Below are 19642 nucleotides of genomic sequence, written 5' to 3' on the forward strand. Positions count from 1 at the left end.
CAAGAGCTCACAGCCACCTTGTGGGGATTTGATATCTTGTGGGGATGCTACTGTTGTGCACACACATAAATAAATAAAAATAAAGACAACCTTTTGAAAAAGGAAATACACATCAGGTCTGGAAATCCAGCTGAGCAGGCAAAGTACCTGGTGTGCACGCTTGAGGCCCTGAACTCAATCGATATCCCCGGAATGCAGCAGAAAGTCAGTCCTAATGATGTATTGCTTGGGTTCACTGAACAGAGCCCCTGATCCCAGAGATACCCTGTCACAAAAAACAGCGGACAGTACCTGAAGACGCATAACCAAGGTTGACTTCCTAGCCCCTGCATGCATGCATGCCTGCATACACACTCTCATAGAGAAAACCCCAGAGCTCAAGAAATAAAAGTTACTGGATACGAGGAACAGGAGGAGGGGGGAGACGGGAAAAAAGGGTGTGGGGGGAGAGGAGGAGGAAGGAGAAAGTAGATTCTATTAGATTAAGTCCAAAGCAGAAAGACTATAGGTTGTGGTTTGGTTTTGGAACTTTGGGTTTTGTTTTGTTTTTTTGTTTTTTTTTTTTTCCTTTTCTTTTCTCTTTTTAAGGCATTTCTGGTCAGGAACCAATCTAATTTCAAAGGAGTGAAAGCAGACTTAATCTGGGAGAAGAGGAGGAGCGGGCTTTACTTTCAACTGGCAAAAGAGAAACATTCCAACCGGAGGGGCTCACACAGGCAGGAAACGTGAGCCCCCTCGGCTCCTGCCTCTCAAGGTGCACCGGGGTTGACAAGGAGCCCATTTCAGATCTGGACTCTGGGCCATAAAGAATGATGGGAAAAGCTGAGCTTCCCTCTCAAGATTCAGGGACGGAGTCGGCGCTGTGTCTTCAGAAACAGGCCATCAGGTTTCTAAACGGGATGAGGGGCCGGAAATGCAAGCCGTGTCTTTAGAAGGCAGCTCACACAGTTTGTTGAACTGTGTGAAGTAGCCCAGAAGTTGACCATTGGCTCAGAATCGGTAAAAAAATAAGTGACTACTGGAAAAAGAAAGGGCTGAGCATAGTTTGCTTTTAGGAATGAGATTCTCAAGGAAAAGCTTCCCTCCTCACTGTGCTTACCGGCGAGTCATACCACAGAGAGGGCTTGTTTCATTTTGACAAGACCTAAGAACCCCAGTAAATCCAAGGCTAATACCATCACATATTTTTCAAAAGTAATAAAGCTGACGCAATGAAAGAAGTCGCAATAAATCTTCACTTTCAGAATACTGCTGACAAGACTTGGGACCCCGAGCTTCTGACCGGATTATTCAATTTGACATTTGAAGAAAGTGTAGTAAAACTTGCTCTAAGGATCGGTTACATAACCACAGAAATCTTTTTCTTTTTTTCTTTTTTTAACTCTTATTTAAAACATAAGATCAATGGCACACAAGTTCAAGCCTTCTCCTTAACTGCCAGCGTTCCAAAGCCTGAAGCTTATTTACCACCTCCTTTTAGAGCAACCCGGTGACTGTGGGTTCACATTACCCGGTGCTGAAACAACAGAATTCTCAAGCAAATCAACTGCCTTCATATTAAAGTGCCACAGGAAAACGAAGGATCGATTGTATCCGAAGAAACAAGAATAACAAAGGAGTTGGGATACTTCTTAGGAAAAGGAAAAGTTCTATTAAGAACCTTGGTCATACGGTGGGGAAAGAGTGGTCTCCACCTTCTCAGAGGAGAAGGGGAGAGGGGATGGGGGAAAGGATTGTGGGAGGGGGTGACGGGGGTGCAGTGAGCAGGATGTACCATGGAAAAAAGTAAAAAATAAATTTTAAAAATTTTTAAAAAAAGAACCCTGGTCACTTGCTACGTAAAGGAGGGGTCTGGAAAAGAAGAGCTTCTAAAGCAGGTGTTTCTCAGCCTGTGGTGGTGACCCCTCACAGGGTGGCGCGCAAGTGAGCCTTTCATGGGGTCCCACAGCACATACCCTGCACATCAGGTATTTACATTACGATTCGGAACAGTAGCAGGATTGCAGCTGGGAAGTAGCAACAACAATCATTTTATGGTTGGGGGAGGTGGGGGTCCCCACAACATGAGGAAACTGTGTTAAAGGGCCGCAGCGTTAGGAAGGTTGAGAACCACTGAACTGAAGTCTTTATGGACGATAAGAAATAAAAAGAGGGGAAAAAAATTAAAAGAGGTGGTTAGAAGCTGTGATAGTTGAGACGTCTTTGTTTCACTTTTCAACTTTTAAACGGAATCTTGGAAAGAGCTGTAAAAATGAAAGTGCAGGCTGCAAGTGCAGGCTCCAGTCGAAGCAGGCGAGGGACGGTCAGGGTTAAAGCGAAGAGCCTGGTCTGAGTGTCCTTCCTAGCTTGACATCATCTGCCCCACCCTCGCAACCAAAGTTACACATTCATCATTGACTTGAATGAATTATCTCTGTAATTCAGGTTGATGGGAGAGGGAAATAAAGGCGTGAAGATACTAAAGGCGCTGGCACTTGGACACCTCATTTCCCTCTTATTGCAGAAACAATTTCTGTCTGAATTTCTAAGCAACTGAGCCCCCCCAGGTGCTTCCTGACCGTTGAAAAGACCATTCTATTTAAGGACATCCTAGGACAATTCATTTCACACACACACACACACACACACACACACACACACACACACACACACACACACCGCTCTTCCTGTGGGCTCCTCGTGTGTTATTGGACACTGGTTTGAGATCAGAGGCTTTTATTAGGCAGTTCCTCAGCCCTGCTAACTTGTCTCCCGTTATCTTAGGGCACAAATACATCTGAGTGAGGGGCGGAGGCACCTAAGCACAGACTGGACCCATGGAAAGGGAAGGTTTGAGTCTTACTATTTTTTTTGTTTGGTTTTGTTTTCCTCTTGGACGGCACCTGGACCCCCTATCCCAATGTGGCTCTGTCTTTGTTGAAGATAAGTTTGAGGGTGAGGGAGTTTGCTTTTGAAACAGTCGTTTGTTTGTTGTTTCTTTTTAAGTTGAGTGGGTATTTTGGGAACTAAGACAACTGGCAACAAGCTATACAGCCCCCCCCCCACCAAGGTTGACTATAATCTAAAAGGCTATTGGGGCGAGGGGGGGGAGTGTGCTACTAGGATCATTTATAAAGCAATTTAATAGAAGCTCGAGTCCCAAGTTCTAAAACTTGACTCACACATTGCTTTCATTTGAAATGTTTCTACCTATAAAACTCAAGTGAGGAATAAAAGGGATTATTTCTCGCAGGTGGAATGCTTTGAGCCACTAAATTAATAAGCAGGCCAAATACCCCTTTGGGGGGCAAGATCTAGATATAGTATATGGCCACCCACCCGGGTGACATCCTCTGGTGAAGCTAATCTCCTTGCTGGATCACCTTTCAGTGGCAGGAAATTAATTTTGTGGTTCCTAGAACTGGGCTCCCATCTGGTGTCGGGAGGCTGGTACAGAGAAAGGCAGGGGGAGGAGAAACTTTTGCCGTGGTTGTATTTAGTGTTTTTGAAGTGAATTAATTGGAGATAACACTCTTACACATGAAGCAAACGCTTTCCCAATCCTACCCGAGAGTTTCTCAAAGCAACTAGTTTTCTGGAGCCATATGCCACAGCCGCTGATGTCCCTGGAGAGAGGGTAAGTTTGTCACGGCTGGCTTCTTGCTAGTTCTAAAGGCCCTGGCAGAGAATTGCACACTCCCAAGACCTCTGTTTGGGACTAGAAATTTAACTTTAAAGACACTTAATTAGCAACTAAACACAAGCTTATTTGCCTTCGATACCAAATGTGCCATTTAAATATTAACAGGGTTTTCAGGAAAGCCTTGTAAATGCTGGAGATGTGCAAGATGGTAACTTCTTTAAGTCTGAAATATTCCTAGGACCATGGGCTTTTGAAAACCTTTTAACACGTCCCATGTGAGTACCCCACTACCAAAACTGTTCCAGGACCGCGGATTTACTACATACTCCATGCGTTTGCTCCCATAAGCACACAGAGCATTCATTAGGCTTTGATACAATGTTGTTTGTGAGGGCAGAGACAACCTAACTGTCCACGGATGGGGACCAAGCCTGTCAACAAAGATGCATTCACGCTGGCTGGAATATGTTGCAGCTGTTGAGAAGAAGGACGAAGAACTTGAAGCTGCATAAGGACATGAAAAGCTATACAGACCCAAATACAACCCTGAGAAGCAAATCACAGAGCCGAATGTATTCATGCTACTGTTTGTGTGTGCTTTTTTAAAAAAAGTTATTAAAAATAGATGCTTCTATGGCATTAGAACATTCTGAAATATTTTTTACAAATAGATAACAGGTCCCTAGGAGATGGGGTGGGGAAGGAGGTAGGCAGTTCCTGCTTTAGTGACTTGCTGAACTAGCTAGATTTTTTTTTAACCCCGAGTAGGTTGCCGTCAGAATAACTGAGAAACTAGCTAATAAAAGATTATATTTACTCTGGATTAACAGAAACAAGAGGGGTGCTCTGTTAGCAGACAGTGGGGTCCAGAACCCCCTTTGTAGGAGGAAAACGAGGGGGGGGAAACCTTTGTAGAAGAAGGTGTTAACCCATTCTCTGTAGAGGAAAATGTCAAAACCGGCGCTGTACACTCAGCACCACGCGTCTTGGTGACGTCTCCTCTGTAGCTATGGCCTTACATAAGGACCTCACCCCACCCCCAAGAGACCCGCAGGGCGCCGGGGAGCCAGCAGGAGCTGCCAGACTCAATGGGCTGCGCACTCCCGGATGGCCGATGGCTGCAGAAAAAAAAGAATGCCTTCTGCGTCACAGGGTGGCACCTCAGCCCTTCCCTCTGTTCTGCCAGGGTGAGCCCCAAACAGCGTGGACCCTCTCAGAAAGAATGGAGATCGATCTTAGAGGAGATGCCCCCTTCCGCGACACACACACACACACACACACACACACACACACACACACACACACTTCTCCCTGCTTCTTCCCTCTTCCTTATCTAGTTCCTCGAAATAGCCAAAACCGGCCCAATCCTCGGCTCCTGTGTTTGTAAAATCAAGGTCAAATTGCTCCCAGGTTCCAGCTGAGTTTTGTAGTTGCTTTAAACAGACCAAGTTTTCTGTCCTCACGCCTCATTAACCTACTAATTAAATGCCAAGTCTTTTCGAAGATCTGTAGCTTTTTTTTTTTAAAAGTCCTTCCAAATCTAAAATATTTAACTCCTATTTACTCCCGGGCTCCCTAGCTCCCTAGTGAAGCATATCTCGAGAAGCTGCTTTTTTGTTTTCAATAGTCATTTTGTTTCTAGAGGCTTCAATGCACTGCCAACAAGTAAAGACTTGTTATCCACCCGCCGGCTTTAGAGAGAAGCCAGGGAGTTTAAAGAAAAAGTAACTCCTGTATCACTAGGTTCTCTCTGTCTGTCTCTGTCCCTGTCTGTCTCTCTGACTCTCTCTCTCTCCCTCTTTCCTTTCCTTTTCTCTCCTTTTCTCTTCTCTCTCTCTCTCTCTCTCTCTCTCTCTCTCTCTCTCTCCCTCTCCCTCTCCCCCTCCCTCTCCCTCTCCCTCTCCCTTTCACTTCCCAAATACTTATGACATAAATGAAGGAAAAGACTGTGATTTGCATGCCTGGGCCGGGATGCTAACTTTCCCCAGTCTGTTTCTCCCAACCTAGCTCTCCTTGCTTAAAAAAAAAAAGGGGGGGGGGGGGGGGCAAGAACAACAGCTAATAGCAATCAAACCTTCAAGACTAACCTGAGTCCTCTCTGCCAGACTGAGAAATGTTATTAGAAAATAGAGGAAAAGGTACCCTGTTTTCCCTAAGTTGTGGGACTAATCTGGTGTCAGTAGCTAAAGCAGTTACTCGCCTTACTGGAGAAAGTCCAAATACTCAAGTTATTTTTGAAGAAAGGCCGTCTAAACAATCCAAGCCGTTGTCTGCCTCTCAGCTTTGGCGCTCACAGGACGTGCCATGTACAGCCCTCAAGACTGAAGTTCCTTTATGTTTTCAGCCACTTGAGGAAAAAGTTTTGCCACAAAGTTCTAATGACATGAAGTCCTACAAATCAGCCTGGAAACGTCTAAATGTGTTTTTCCTAGGAAAAAAAAGTGCCAGACATCGATTTTATCTGGCAACCATCAAAATATATCAGACCGCAAAGCTATACATTCCTGGACCTCACAGGAGGCACAGCAAGGGACCACAGCGAGCCAACCCCAGGGCTCCACTGCTGCTGTGGCATCTGCAGCCCACAGCCCAGGCAGTCGAGCTGACACTTCCTTCTGCTGCCCAGGGCTCAGGACAGCAAAAGGAAAGCAACCAAAGTATTAAAAGAAAAGAAAAGGAAAAGGAAAAGCTGTAAAAAGCAGTAGGAGGACATTTCTAACCCACCTTTTCTATTTCTGGCTTGAGATAACATTACATGAATTCTTTAACTCGTTACGCAGAAACCAACACAGAAGCTCACATGAATGCATTATTTATTTGCAACTGCAGCTTCTAAAGCTGGTGTTGAGAACTGATAAATAATACAGTGACCTTGAAACAAGAACTATCTTTGGAAAGAATCAGTCTTCACATAAGTCATTTAGTCAGCACCTACTGTGAAAAAGTATAGTAGGGCTACAGACTGTGGGGCACTGTCTGCATAGCACTTACACTCCAGCCCAGGTGGATGTTCAAAAGGTGTAGGCCTAGATTGGACCAGGCATGTAGGAGAAACGTGCAAGACGAGGAAGGAAGAGTTCAAGGCCAGCCTCGGTGATGTAGGAAGGTCAAAGCCAGCCTGGGCTACATGAGAGTATCTCAGAAATTATAAAACAAATGTCAGGACTGACTGACAGACAGACAGACAGACAGACAGACAGGAGGAGAGTCAAGGAGCCTTCTTTTCAGTACAGCTTTCCATACTTGACCGTGGAAAACACGCGCTACATGTTTTACTTGGGGTGAAATTTTAAAAGGTGGCAATAGGAAAGAAGGAAAGGGTGTGATAAGCATGAAAAAATGTTGCCCCCAGGAGGTCTCCACCCTACAAAAGTATACAGGTAACCAAGCTGAAACCTGGATAGTCTCTGGGAGGAGCACACCTATTGGCTAGGCTAGCTAATACCAAATGGTCAGCCCTGAAACCACATGTACAATTAACACTGAACAGACTAAGAAGGCTGTATTTATGTCTTTAGGGATGTGTGTGTGTGTGTGTGTGTGTGCGCGTGTGTGTGTGTAGATATACATGTATGTATGTAACACGTTAGTGATAAAAGAGCCCATGCATCTGAATGTAAGCAAAGGGACTATATTATGATGTCATTATAATCTTTAAAAATAAAAGACAAAGTAATAGATCTAATATCCACATTAACTTCAGGGTTTTTTTTCTTAAGTATAAAACGTATTTTGTGCTATAAAGCAGTAACTGCAATCTCATATCAAAATCCCAGGTTTCCATGGGTGATAATCTCACATCCTCTGCTAATTCTACGCCATCTGTTGATAGACTCACATCTGAAGGACGGTTTCGTCCCGTTTAGGAGATGCTGACGATGCCCATGTAAACTGTTTTCCTATGACCCCATGCATTTTAGCTTTGGGTCCCTTGTAAGTCTAGGTATGCGGTTGAAAGGCTCCGGATCCCATGCCTGAGGCTATCACTATAATCAGAAGCCTTTAAGGGTTTTCATTTCCTGGGTAAGCATTCAATAGTGCTGAAGGCAGGCAAAGCCCTGAGTGCTGGTCTGTCCTCCAGGTTCTAGGTCTCAGGTCAGAAGTCACCTCCTCCACCACCATGTCTCCCTGGATTTTCTCGGACAAATCTAGGTGTTCCCCGCCAAGGTGCACCGTTCTTCCAATCTACAAGTGTCTTTGTGTATCGAAGTGAGGCTGGCTCCCAGCCCTTGGTCGAGACACTCCAAATCTCAGACGCACCTTATGTAAAACGGCAGGGCATTTGCGTGTAACTCAAGGGCTGACTTTAAATCATCTCTGGATTGCTTATGACGCAATGTCATGCTTGTATGTTGTGCACTTGGTTATATTATTTAATCGGGCTCCCAAATCACACGGGAGTTCTCACGACTACAGGAGATGCCTCAGGTCCCTGCCCCGAGTTAGCTCTAATAGGTAAATAAAGTTGCAGGCGGTTAATGGCTGGGCAGAGAGACAGAGATGGGACTTTAGATTTCATAGGCAAGGGAACTCAGGGAAGAATGATTTAGAATGGCTTTGTTGAGGGTGGTGGGGGAACAGATCGGGCCTGAGAGCTAGAGAAGCAAGCAAGTACAGCCATTTAAGAGCGGAGAAAGAGTGAACCCAAGGGGTCCCCCATCTGGGTCTAGGGTAATCTAAAAATGGAATTTAGATTTTAATACGTAATAATTCAGGAATGTGGGGGCAGGGCCTTAGCAATGTTGAAGTTTGAGAGTGGCCCGGCCATTGCCTGTTTAAGGCATATTAAAATAAAAGGGCGCGCGCGCGCGCGTGTGTGTGTGTGTGTGTGTGTGTGTGTGTGTGTGTGTGTGTGTGTGTGTTTGAGCAACATGGTTGTGAGCAACATGCACCACCAGTGGGGTGGGGCAGGTGGGTGGGGGTGATTTGAGGAGTGATAAGTAATTAATGCAACACTTATACCAAACCCCTGTTGTCTGGGAGGCAAAGAGGAGGAGACAACCTTGTGTGTGGTCAGTACAATTACAGCCTTCTAAAAAGTATCCTTTATTTGTGTTGTCTAATTGCATGGGTTAACACCTACAGATTAAGAGGTATTATCCAGTACTCCCATCGGCCCACACTTCATTTTCCCTCAGCTTCATTGGTCCACGATTGACTGGTCTGAAAAAATCAATCATGAAAATATCGATAATGAATTCTATTTTATTCTTAGCCATTGTTAATATTATACTATGTCTATTTATAAGTGAAACCTTCTTATAGGAGTGTGTGTGTGTGTGTGTGTGTGTGTGTGTGTGTGTGAGAGAGAGAGAGAGAGAGAGAGAGAGAGAGAGAGGGAGAGAGAGAGAGACTTCAAACAGAAGTTCTCAGACTGTGGGGTGTGACCTCTTGGTGGTGGTGGTAGTGGTGGTGGAGGCCAAACAATCCTTCCACAGGAATCACCTAAGACCATCAAAGCAGAGATATTTACATGACGATTCATAACAGTAGTGAAATTACAGTGATGCAGTTGTAATGAATTAATCTTATGGTCGGGGGTCTCCACAGCGTGAGGAACCGGAAGGCACACCATGCCACTCCCCTGGAATCTTCCAGCTCATCCCTCAAAGATGGGGGCAGGACCTATCCTGTAATTGTGGAACTATGATTTGCTTAAAGACAGACAGTGTTCTTTAAATTTTCCCTAGGACCCTGTCTTGTGCATGGGCCAAGTATATGTTTAGTAAATATTTGTGGGCTGACTGTGTGAGTCACATGGATAAAATATCTAACTAAATTAACAAGTGAGAAAGAGAAATATGAAGAGGGAGAAAAATCAGTAATGTGAAAGTTTTCAACCCAGGTTAGTATATAAAACCTGAGAGGTAGCACTGAAGAAAACCTGGATTCTGCTATATAATACGTATATTTAGTCAGACCTAGCAATCTGAGCGTTCAGAGGAGGATTGCTGTCTGCTAAGACACAGCATGTTATTCGGTTAGATGGCTGCTTTCTGTAGAGGAAGACAGTGGAGAACGCAGTTGTTGAGAATTAGAATGCAGTTCCTACAAAAGCAGTTTAATATCAGTGATTAGCTATCACTCTATCATTAAAAAAAAAAAAAAGTCCATTGCAGCTGTAATGTGCCTAAAAAGTTTCATGTTTGGTTGAAAATTGATTAAAAAAAAAAAAAAAAAAGGTTGGGCATAGTTAAAGATGCCTATAATCCCAGCACTTCGGAATTAAAGACAAAGGTCATGAGTTCAAGACCAGCTTCAGCTACATAGCAAGTAAGCCTGTGCCAAATGAAACCCATGTCTAAAAAAAGAAAGAAAACTTGTAGAAGGGAGGAAGGAAGGAAGGAAGGAAGGAAGGAAGGAAGGAAGGAAGGAAGGAAGGAAAGAAGGAAGGAAGGATATTATTCAGCATTAGGTAAATTGGGTAAAAGAGTAAATACTGAAAGTGAATGGGCATATGATTTATTCATGTTGAAATATTCACACTGTAGAAAAACAGGATTCATTTCAACAAGGTGAGAAGCCAGCAAGATGCTACTGAGAGCTCAGCTTCAATGCACAGTTCCACCTCAGACCTTTTCCTTTTGCTCACAAATGACTTTCGCTACCTGCAAAACCAAAGGGAAGACAGGGACACAACTAAGGAATCCGTGTATGTCCTGCAAAGTCACCCAGGACTAATTTAAACCGCGTGCTGGAGAAAAAGAAGGCTGTCCGGCTTGTGGCTCAGTGTGTGTGGTGGTGAAGACCATTCATTCACCATTTGTTTCCGCCTTGCAGAGACAAGAGAGGATCACACTGCCTACCCCCTTATGGTTGGCGGTGGGGGAGGGGGACGCCATCTTACAGCAATCTAGCCTACAGGCTGAGAGCAGTTGAGGTTTTGGTAAGTGTGGGTCCTGCTGGGAAATGTTCTGAGTTCTCGTTTCCCATTGGCTCAGCATTCCAGAGTCATCCAATGGGTGGCTAGTTCATCAGATTGGGGTTTGGAGTGATTAGCCTGGCTGTTGACCCGACAGATTCAGAGGGGTAGGAATCGTTTAAGCCATCAAGCATTCCGGCTGTTTGTTTTGCAGCAGACCCCAGCCTATTAGGCCATATGCCCACGTTGGTTTGAATGAGACTACATACATACATATGCACACACACACACCCACATACACACACCCCACCCCCAATCCCGGTAGCCTCATACATTTGCAAGTTCGTTTCCCCACTTGGGCTATTGTGTGGCGTCCTTGGAGTATGCATCTTGTTGGAAGAGGTGTGTGGCTGGGGAGTGAGCTTAGAGGTTTCTTCCCACTGCCTGTGGGTCAAGATGTAAAGTTCTCCTGGGCCATGCCTGCCTGTGCGCCACCATGCTCCCCAATATCACGATAATAGGACTAAAACTCTGAAACTGTAAGCAAGCCCTTTAAAAGAGTTGCCTGGTCATGGCGTCATTGCACAGCAATACAACAGAGACAGCATCCTTCGTAGAATTTACCTCCAAAAAGAAGAAGAAAAAAGAAAAAGAGAAAGAGAAGAGAGGATGGAACCTCGTTACACTGGCAATGGGAAAAGTTAAAAAAAATGGGGGGTGGGTTTGGGGATTTAGCTCAGTGGTAGAGCGCTTGCCTAGCATGCGCAAGGCCCTGGGTTCGGTCCCCAGCTCCGAAAAAAAGAAAAAAAAAAGGAGGGGGCAGAAATTACAAAAGAGAATCTTCTAGAGTCGGTGCTCGGGGTTTCGACAGATCCAGTAGAATACTAACAATACTGTACCTAGACATCAGGCAGACTCATGCCATTTTAAAATTAACATGCGAAATATTAACCACATTGTTCTGCCGTACAGCACTGAGCAAAGGTATAGAGTAAGCGCACTAAGAAAAAGAGAAGAGAGAATAAAGTCGTAGATTTTGTTTTTGAAGTCAGACAGTTTTGAACTCAAATCCCGGCTCTCTGGTTTTAATAATCTGATCTTACTAAACTTCAGCCTTCTCGATCTCTAAAGTCGAGCTCAGCAGTTTGCTGTGTGCCCTTGGGGAGGTCATACGTGGCGACTAGCAACTGTAATCGATGCCTGGTGTTAGTAATTTTTTTTTTCCCAGTCCTTTGGGAACCCGAGAGTTGGTCTGTTTTGGAATTGCTGCCTTACTCCCAGGCTTTGAACACAACGAATGCTACATCCTACCCAACACAACTTCAACCTGATTCTCCATGAGCTTTTAGCTATTGTCAGGCTAAGTGATCTGATGCGGACAGGCCACGAAGATGCTCCCCCTGACTGCTGTGTCTATTTTCTACCGGCTTGACAGACAGCCCTAGTGTAGGTGACTTATAAAGAAAATAGATGAGGCGAGTGTGCAGAGAAAGCCAAACTTACAACTCACTCTCATGGTGACTAACTTCCAGTTGCAAAGCTCAGTCCATGAAAAAAGCCCGGAAGGCTCTACCAGCTGCCATTTCTATCAGGTTAGCAAGTACATTCCAACCTGACTCTTCCTTGCTGGGAGCAAAGGGCACCAAAGTCATGCAGGTGTCAAGAGCAGAAGTGGGTACCCCTGCTTTAAGACAGATTCAGGAGGAACCATACAGGACAGTACATATCTATAGTCCCAGCGGCTCAGGAGGCTGAAACAAAGTATCACTTGATCAAGGCCGGAGTAGAACACCAAGTACAAAAGATGCTTAAGGGCTACAGAGATGGCTCCGTGGCTAAGAGCACTTGCTGCTCTTTTGCAGAGGACGGGGGCCACAGTTTGCTTCCCAGCACCCATAGGAAGTAAGGGAGAGTTCAAGTTCAAAACTGTTTTCAGTGTGGAGACTGGGATGGTGGCTCTGTGGTAAAACCCAGGGACAAAGCCCAGAGGTTGCTGATAAGGAAAAGGAGCAATTCTTTTAGTTTTTACGAAAGAGTCTAAGAATCTCCTTAATACCTTACTCCCGGGTGGTGGTGGTATTTTGTAACAAATTGTAACTTTTGTAATAAATTGCTTGAGGAGGGAACACAGAGCTCAAAGACCACCAGTCAAAAGTTAGAATAATTTTTTTTTTGGTTCTTTTTTTCGGAGCTGGGGACCGAACCCAGGGCCTTGCGCTTCCTAGGCAAGCACTCTACCACTGAGCTAAATCCCCAACCCCTAGAATAATTTATGAATGGAGAAATTATGCTTTGCCCACAGTTTCCCAAGAGGCCGGACGAGAGCAGCAAGGACAATCATCTGGGCCCCTGGGTGATGGAAATTCATCCCGAGGGTTAGTAAACTAACATCAGGCATACAGCAGAGCCTTCTCCATCACACCCAAGATCTAAAACCCCGAGTCTATACTCTGTATAGAGCCAAAGATCCAAAGCTCAGAAAACAACATAAAATTCCTTTTACCATACAAAAAAGTCTACTGACTCTGACCGTGAAAAGGAAAAAAAAAAAATATTTAGGATAGAGAGAATTTTTCCCCCCACATAAACCAGAGTCTGTGATAGCATAGAGGCAAAATCCACATTAAAACATAAGTCAGCCTGAGACCCCAACAAGATATGGAGTTAGCCTCTCGTGTCTCCTCCCTCCCTGTGATGTGCTCACAGCTGAGAACAACTTCCTGAGAGGGATTAACTGGAGACATCAGCCTGGCAAGCTCAACATTTTACTAAGCAGCTCAGGGTTTGGTCCAAGACAAAGCAACTAGAAATAGTCTCTTTCCATTCCCAGGTCAGAATGGCACCCACTGTGCCACTCTTCCCCCTCTTCCTGAAAGTGCAGAGTGGGCTCAACTCGCCCAGAGTAGAAGCTGGTATCAAATGGAAAGCTTCCAGACCCGGAGCTCCAAGTTCTGGGACCAATCTGAGTGCGATGACAAACTTGAACATCCTGTCTGCCTCTCCACTCCTCTCAGGCACCCACTTCCTGCCTGCCTGCCTTCCACTAGCCCCTCACTCTCCAGCCTCTAAGGACCCCCACCCAGGGATTCCGGAAAGACAAACACAACACAAGCCTAAGTCAGTTCTCTCCTTTAAGGAGTGTTTTATTAGACTAAGGGGAGAGGAGTGCATATGACTGAGTATATTATATATATGTGTATACACACACACACACACACACACACACACACACACACATATATATATATATATATATATATATATATATATATATATATATAGGTTTAAACGTCATAGAGAACCCCTTACTGTGTACAGTAATTATCTGCTAAGAATAAAGAAATCCTGTTGGAGAACTCTGGGGAGAGGGAAGCTTTTTATCAGTTTCTGTACCCGACAAGACACACCTAACAGTTCTATCAAGACAAGGTCGGTTCCAACTCATTCTCCAACAGCACATCCCATAAGCCTTTTCTCTACCTTCTTCAACCCCATGACCAAAAGGTCTTCCTCTCTAGTCCATCTGAAGACTCCTTCCGTAGATGAATGGTGTCTGCCCAGAGGCTGGGGCAGGGTACCTGTCCTCACAGTGACTCTCATAGCTGCGTTTCCTGCCGTAGTTATCTGAACAGGTACAACTCCTAGTCGTTGGGCAGTATTGCTGGGCGTTACGTTTTCCAACTTCAAGCTTCTGTTTTATTTTTGATAAAGGGAGTCTGTTAAGGTCCTGGCTGTTGTGGAGATTAAACACAGTGGTGCCAGGGGGCTCGAGACAGACCGAACTATTGAATAAATTTGAATCTGGTCTTCTCCATCTCTTCCCACAAGGTAAAAGGGCCTCTGCTAAAGGAAGAGTATGACTTCTCTGGGTTCCCTATGGATAATATAACAGGTACCCAATAAATGTTGCCAGGGTGGGGAGAATGCAGGGGAGGGGGAGGGGTGGTTATGCAATAAATGAATATAATAGGTTAAAAAAACCTTGGCTTTTTAGACCTGGGTCCCAAGACTTTGTGGATGGGGACAGGAGATATGGCTCAGACACCATGAGCATTTACTGCTCTTCCGGAGGACCTGAGCTCAATTCCCGACACCCACATGGCAACTCACACCCATAATCCAACATCCTCTTCTGGCATTTTCTGGGTACCTACACACAGACACACAGACGACACACATATATTACATACACACATACAAAAAATATATCTTTAAGAAAATAAAGACTTGAAGGATATTCATTCTCCCCAACTCTGAACTCAACAGATGACACGGTAAAGCATGATTAAAAGATGCTGAATGAGAACGTGCCTGGTCCACCAGGAAAAGGTAGCATTCCCCAGTAGAAAAGTGGGACACGATTTTGAATAAAATGGTTGCCAGTTTCTGGGAAAGTAGCTCACTTGGTCAAGAACTTGCCTGGACCACAGGAAGCCCTGGTTTCGCTCCCTCGCACTGCATTAACCAGACTCGATACAGACACATGTGATGCCAGCAGTTGAAAGACGGAGGCAGGGGGAGTTTCAGAGTTCAGGATAACCCTTAGCTATGCAGTGGGTTTCGGGTCTAAGATAGCTAAGACCCTGTCTTAGAAGAATTTTTTTCCCTAAAACTGCTCAGGCCTACCCCACCTTAAGAACCAGGACTGGTACAAACGGTGATAGAAGTAAACTGGTCATAGTCTTGGGAGAGCTCTGTGTACCTAACGACAGACTCGGGAAAGCCCCTCACCATGCCGGTGGGACTTCATCCCTTTACTTCCCCCAACCCGTTTATTGCCTTCAATATCCTTAAATAATATTGATAAGAAGCCGTTTTCCTGACAGTGGTTCCAGTAAGTGAGAATGAACGGAGAGGAAGCAGAGGCTTTGTCTGACCGCACTCTGCCCGCCCTTTATAGATAATGGAGAGCAGGTAAGTAAATAGAGCACGAAACGTGAACGCACTTTCTGACCAATCCCACACAATCAAGTCTACTACCTAAAGGAGCTCGGTTCATCAATTCATCATCGGGGTGACGAAAGTCAATGTGGGAAAACAACTTCCCTGGGCAGAAACAACACGGGGAGGGTTTTCCTGAAAGGCGGAGAAAGATCACAGCGACACAAGATCAGAATCTAAACAGGAAAAGGGCTGCCAAAATAACAGAAGGGGAAAACCGTTTGGCAAAAGGCTATCTTTTTATCTTAACATGGCTGGAAACTGGGACAGTCTAGGAAAAAAAAAATCTATGAAGTCCTGTGATGATCTAACTAGCAAATATGTCTCGTTTCGCCACAGCGGAGGGGCTCTCTGGGAGGAACTTAGGCTGAAACAGAAGAAGAAAGCAGCTGGTGTTATTTTCTTAGCTCGCACCGAGACGCTGGCTTGAGCCTCCCTTCCCTCTGTTCCTCGCTGAGATGAGGCCACAGAAGAGCTATATAATCCATCACAAACCGCTCCTGCTCTGGGGCAGCGCCGTTCTCTCTAAAGTGAAGAATGGAGTTCAAAGTGAGAGTTGTCTATAAAAGCAGTTTTATTTTTATGGCTCAGTAAATGTTTATTGAAGTGAGTCCCCTGTCAGACTTGGCAGATCAGACCTCCCTTGTGGACAGAGCCGAGGACAGGGTAAGAAGGACGACAATGCCTCTGCTTCAGTTGACCTGCTAGCCAAGCATTTGGGACAAAACGGGGCTTTTAGAGGCTGACTCTAGCGACGGCTGTCACTTGGGCTGAGCGAGAGGTGAGGCAGCTTTACTCTGAAACCACATAGAGGGAGAACTGGAGAAAATCTTAAAAGGCAGCTGAGGAGGATGAGAGGACCAAAGCTGAAGAAGGGCTCTCTTTCTTCCTTCTCAACAGAGCAGAGCCTAGAAAGGAGCCTATGGCACTTTAAATAAACAAGTTAAAAAAAAAAAGAAAGAAAGTGGTGAAAAAGAAGTGGTGGGACCTGGTTTTGGTTTTTAAATCCTGAAGAGACCTAAAGAGAAACAGATTTAATCCCAAGGACCCTAAATCTGTCAATTTACCTAATTCAAGTAGACGAGAGTTCCCATCCTTCACTGGCCCCTAATAGAGCCACCAAGGACTTCTCTAATAGGCTAAAACGACAGCATCACATCATGGGAAGGGAATAAAAAAGGAAGGCAGGAGCTACCTGTGTGTAAGAGGAGACAAAAGCCAAAACTGACTCCACTGGTAGGCAAGCACAGGAGAGCAGACAGTCTGGGCGCCATGGCCATGTGCGGGCTATATCTGGCAGAGGTGTCCTGAGATCACCACTCAGCAAGGACGGGAGGACTGACGGGAGGACTGACAGGAGGACTGCGGTCTCAAAACAGCAAACAGATTCGAGACATTAAAATGGACTGGAGATGTGGCTCAGCAGTAGGATGCTTGCCAAGCATGAGGAAAGAAAGTCCTATGTTCAAGCTCCAAAACTACAAAAAAAAAAAAAAAAAAAGCAAACAAAAACCCAAGAAATTCCAATTAATACAGATCTCTACACTCAACAGTAGATCAAAACATGGGGGGTAATTCTGGAGAGTGCGGGCAGAAGGAGCCAAGGATTAAAAGTATCCTAGTGTGGCGTGATTCAGAAGCCTGATTTTTGTATGTCAGGGGAAGGCAGTTTTGAGTTACATTAACTGCAGCAAACTTCAGAGTGCGGGTGGTTTTAACCAAGGACAGAAGAATGGTGGAGCTTCTGCTGATACGGGACCTAAGCTGTGTTTGGATGCTGCCCATTTGCTGGCCACGGCACAGGCAGATGATCTCTAATCCCCGAGTCTGAAATGTTCTGGTTAATATAAAGGACCTGAGCAGAGTGACCCAAACAGTGTGTTCCAAACTCCGGGATTCTAGGGAGTTAACTGGATGAGGAGGACGAATGCGGGGCCTCTGAGGGAATGACAGGCCCAGAGCCACATTCTTTCACTGGGAGGCCCAGAAGATGGACAGGACTTCTGGGAGCCAGCGAGGCTTCAGCCCAGCTGTTAGAACCACAGCCACTCACCCCCTCCTGCCCTGTGCCCAAACCCACAACCAGAAGGGCACAGTCTGCTCTTGGGACATTCCATCCCTTGGATTACTTCATGACGTCTCTGTCTCCTACCCTCCCCGCCAAGCAGGGTACAATTTTCTAAAAGCAGGGGAAAGTCTTCCCAAGAAAATAAACCGTGTGGAGCAACCAACAGTCAGTCCCTTCCTGTCACCTATTTGGATTACGTAACTACGATGAAGTCAGACTTTCATACTGACAACACAAAGCATGACCTCCAAGCTCACACAAGCCAGGGTCCCTGTCCCTAAGAAGGCAGATGTCATGACCACTGTAGAGGGGATGACAAGTCCTTCACCTCTGCTGGCTCCCGAACAGAAACTCATAGCAGTCATTTAAGTCGGGGCTGGGGGTGGGGGATGGGGGGTGGGGGGTGGATATACAAATCCTGCACAAGACATCCCACAAGAACCGCAACAATCAGAAGAGTAATACTAAGTATCCTTACTAATGCTTCACACCACACATCCCCCACATACCCCCCACCCGCCCCCCAATCCCCTCACCCTCCCACCCCACCCACCCCCCCGCATAGACAACAAAAAACAACACTGAAACTTCTCCAGCCTCTGTTGAGGATACCTTGGGCCAACAGGTGATAACTCTAATCATTTAGCAGCCACCCCGTAAAGGGGCAAACTCTCATTCCCCCTCTTCACCCTGCCCCTTTGCCACTTATTGTGAGCTCCCCTTTCAGGGGTCTTCAAGAAAAAAGCCATTGGCAAGACTGACTAGAGGACTGGCAAGATGTCTCAGTGGGTAAGGGTGCTTGCTGGTAAAGCCTGAGGTCCAATCCCTGGAACCCACACAGTGAAAGGAGAATGGACTTCCGAAAGTTGTGCTCCACCCCCCACATATATGACATGGCACATGCGGGTACACACACACACACACACACACACACACACACACACACAGGCACCAAGAAATCACTTCTTGTGAACGTTTTAAAAGAGAGAGAGAAAGAGCGCAACACTAATTAGTACTCGTCTGGTTGAAGCAACAGTAAAAGGGCTGAGGGCTGCTATTACAGCCTGCTCTAACTTGTTAACTGGATCGGTGTGGAAATACTCACTTCCTATAAATACTGTACTTTGCTCTTTTGGTCCTTACAAAGATCAAATGAGATAATATGGAAAAAGTATTGAGTCGGAAGCTGGCACACAAGGAACTCAATAAATAAATATTAAAAACTATAAAGCAAAAAAAAAAAAAACCTATGCCCTGATGCTTATCGCCTTCCTTGCCATCAGAATCAGAAGATAAGGTGATCTGTTTCACAGACTGATGCAGTCAATCCGGGCCTCCCCCCACCTGCAGGCCACTGAATGCAATACTATAGAGCTTATCCTAACTCCACAGCACAAGTGACTACCTCCTCACTCCCAGTATCTGAGGAATGGCAAGAGACCTGTAAAGGGATTCCACAAAGCCCCTTGCTACCGATTCTGTGAGAGTTTCCCCAGGAGTTAAGCATTCTACCAGAGAACCGTCGGTGTGCAAAAGGGAGATTCGGAAAAAGTCAATCTAAGTACCCTGATGGGAACATTAGTGCCCCATCGCCCAGCAGAGTTCGCTCTATTTTAAATAGCAGGCTCTCCCAAAGCTACGCCCAGCAAATCTTCCAGTTTGGATGAGATTAATGTTTCCCTCCAGGTATAAAACTGGGGATTTCAAAAACTGCAAGGTGAGATAGGTGAGAAGCAAGTCCTATTACTCTGGCTTTTACAATCCTCTATTCACTCAGGGTGTGCACACGATACCCCAGGTTCTCATTTCACCCTGCACACTGGAGCCTGCAGCCATCCAGGAAAGATGTCAAGGGTGACGGGAATAGTGTCTAGACTCCAGACTCCACGCACATTGCCGTGTGGCCGAGGAAAGACGGCCGCAGAACTTGTCGTTTTTTCGTGGAATATTGTGTCTGTCCAACTTGTTAAAGCTCAGACGCTGACATAATTTCTATCACTTCTAAACCATTCCTTTTGAAATCCCACAAGGCACGAGGGTTATGCCCATCCGACCTGGACACGACCAGGCTGTCTTGACAATTCCTAGCTTGTAAACCGTGCTTTCTAAAACACGTAGAGCAGGTGCGGGTCCAGTTTGGAGGTGAGCG

General features: G+C 45.5%; 1 protein-coding gene and 1 long non-coding RNA gene across 4 annotated transcripts in view; one reads left to right on the forward strand and one right to left on the reverse strand.

Annotated features, from left to right (window-relative positions):
- The window catches only part of Socs2 (suppressor of cytokine signaling 2), a 41529-nt gene that overhangs the window by 16381 nt on the left and 5506 nt on the right, over positions 1-19642 (reverse strand). The gene's annotated exons all lie outside the window — the stretch shown is intronic.
- On the forward strand, positions 2774-5910 carry LOC134479868 (uncharacterized). Its single transcript, XR_010053691.1, has 2 exons — positions 2774-2934; positions 3788-5910. It is a non-coding gene; the product is annotated as an uncharacterized LOC134479868 (long non-coding RNA).

The sequence above is a fragment of the Rattus norvegicus genome, chromosome 7, assembly GCF_036323735.1.
Source record: "Rattus norvegicus strain BN/NHsdMcwi chromosome 7, GRCr8, whole genome shotgun sequence".
In the NCBI taxonomy this organism is placed as follows: Eukaryota; Metazoa; Chordata; class Mammalia; order Rodentia; family Muridae; genus Rattus; species Rattus norvegicus.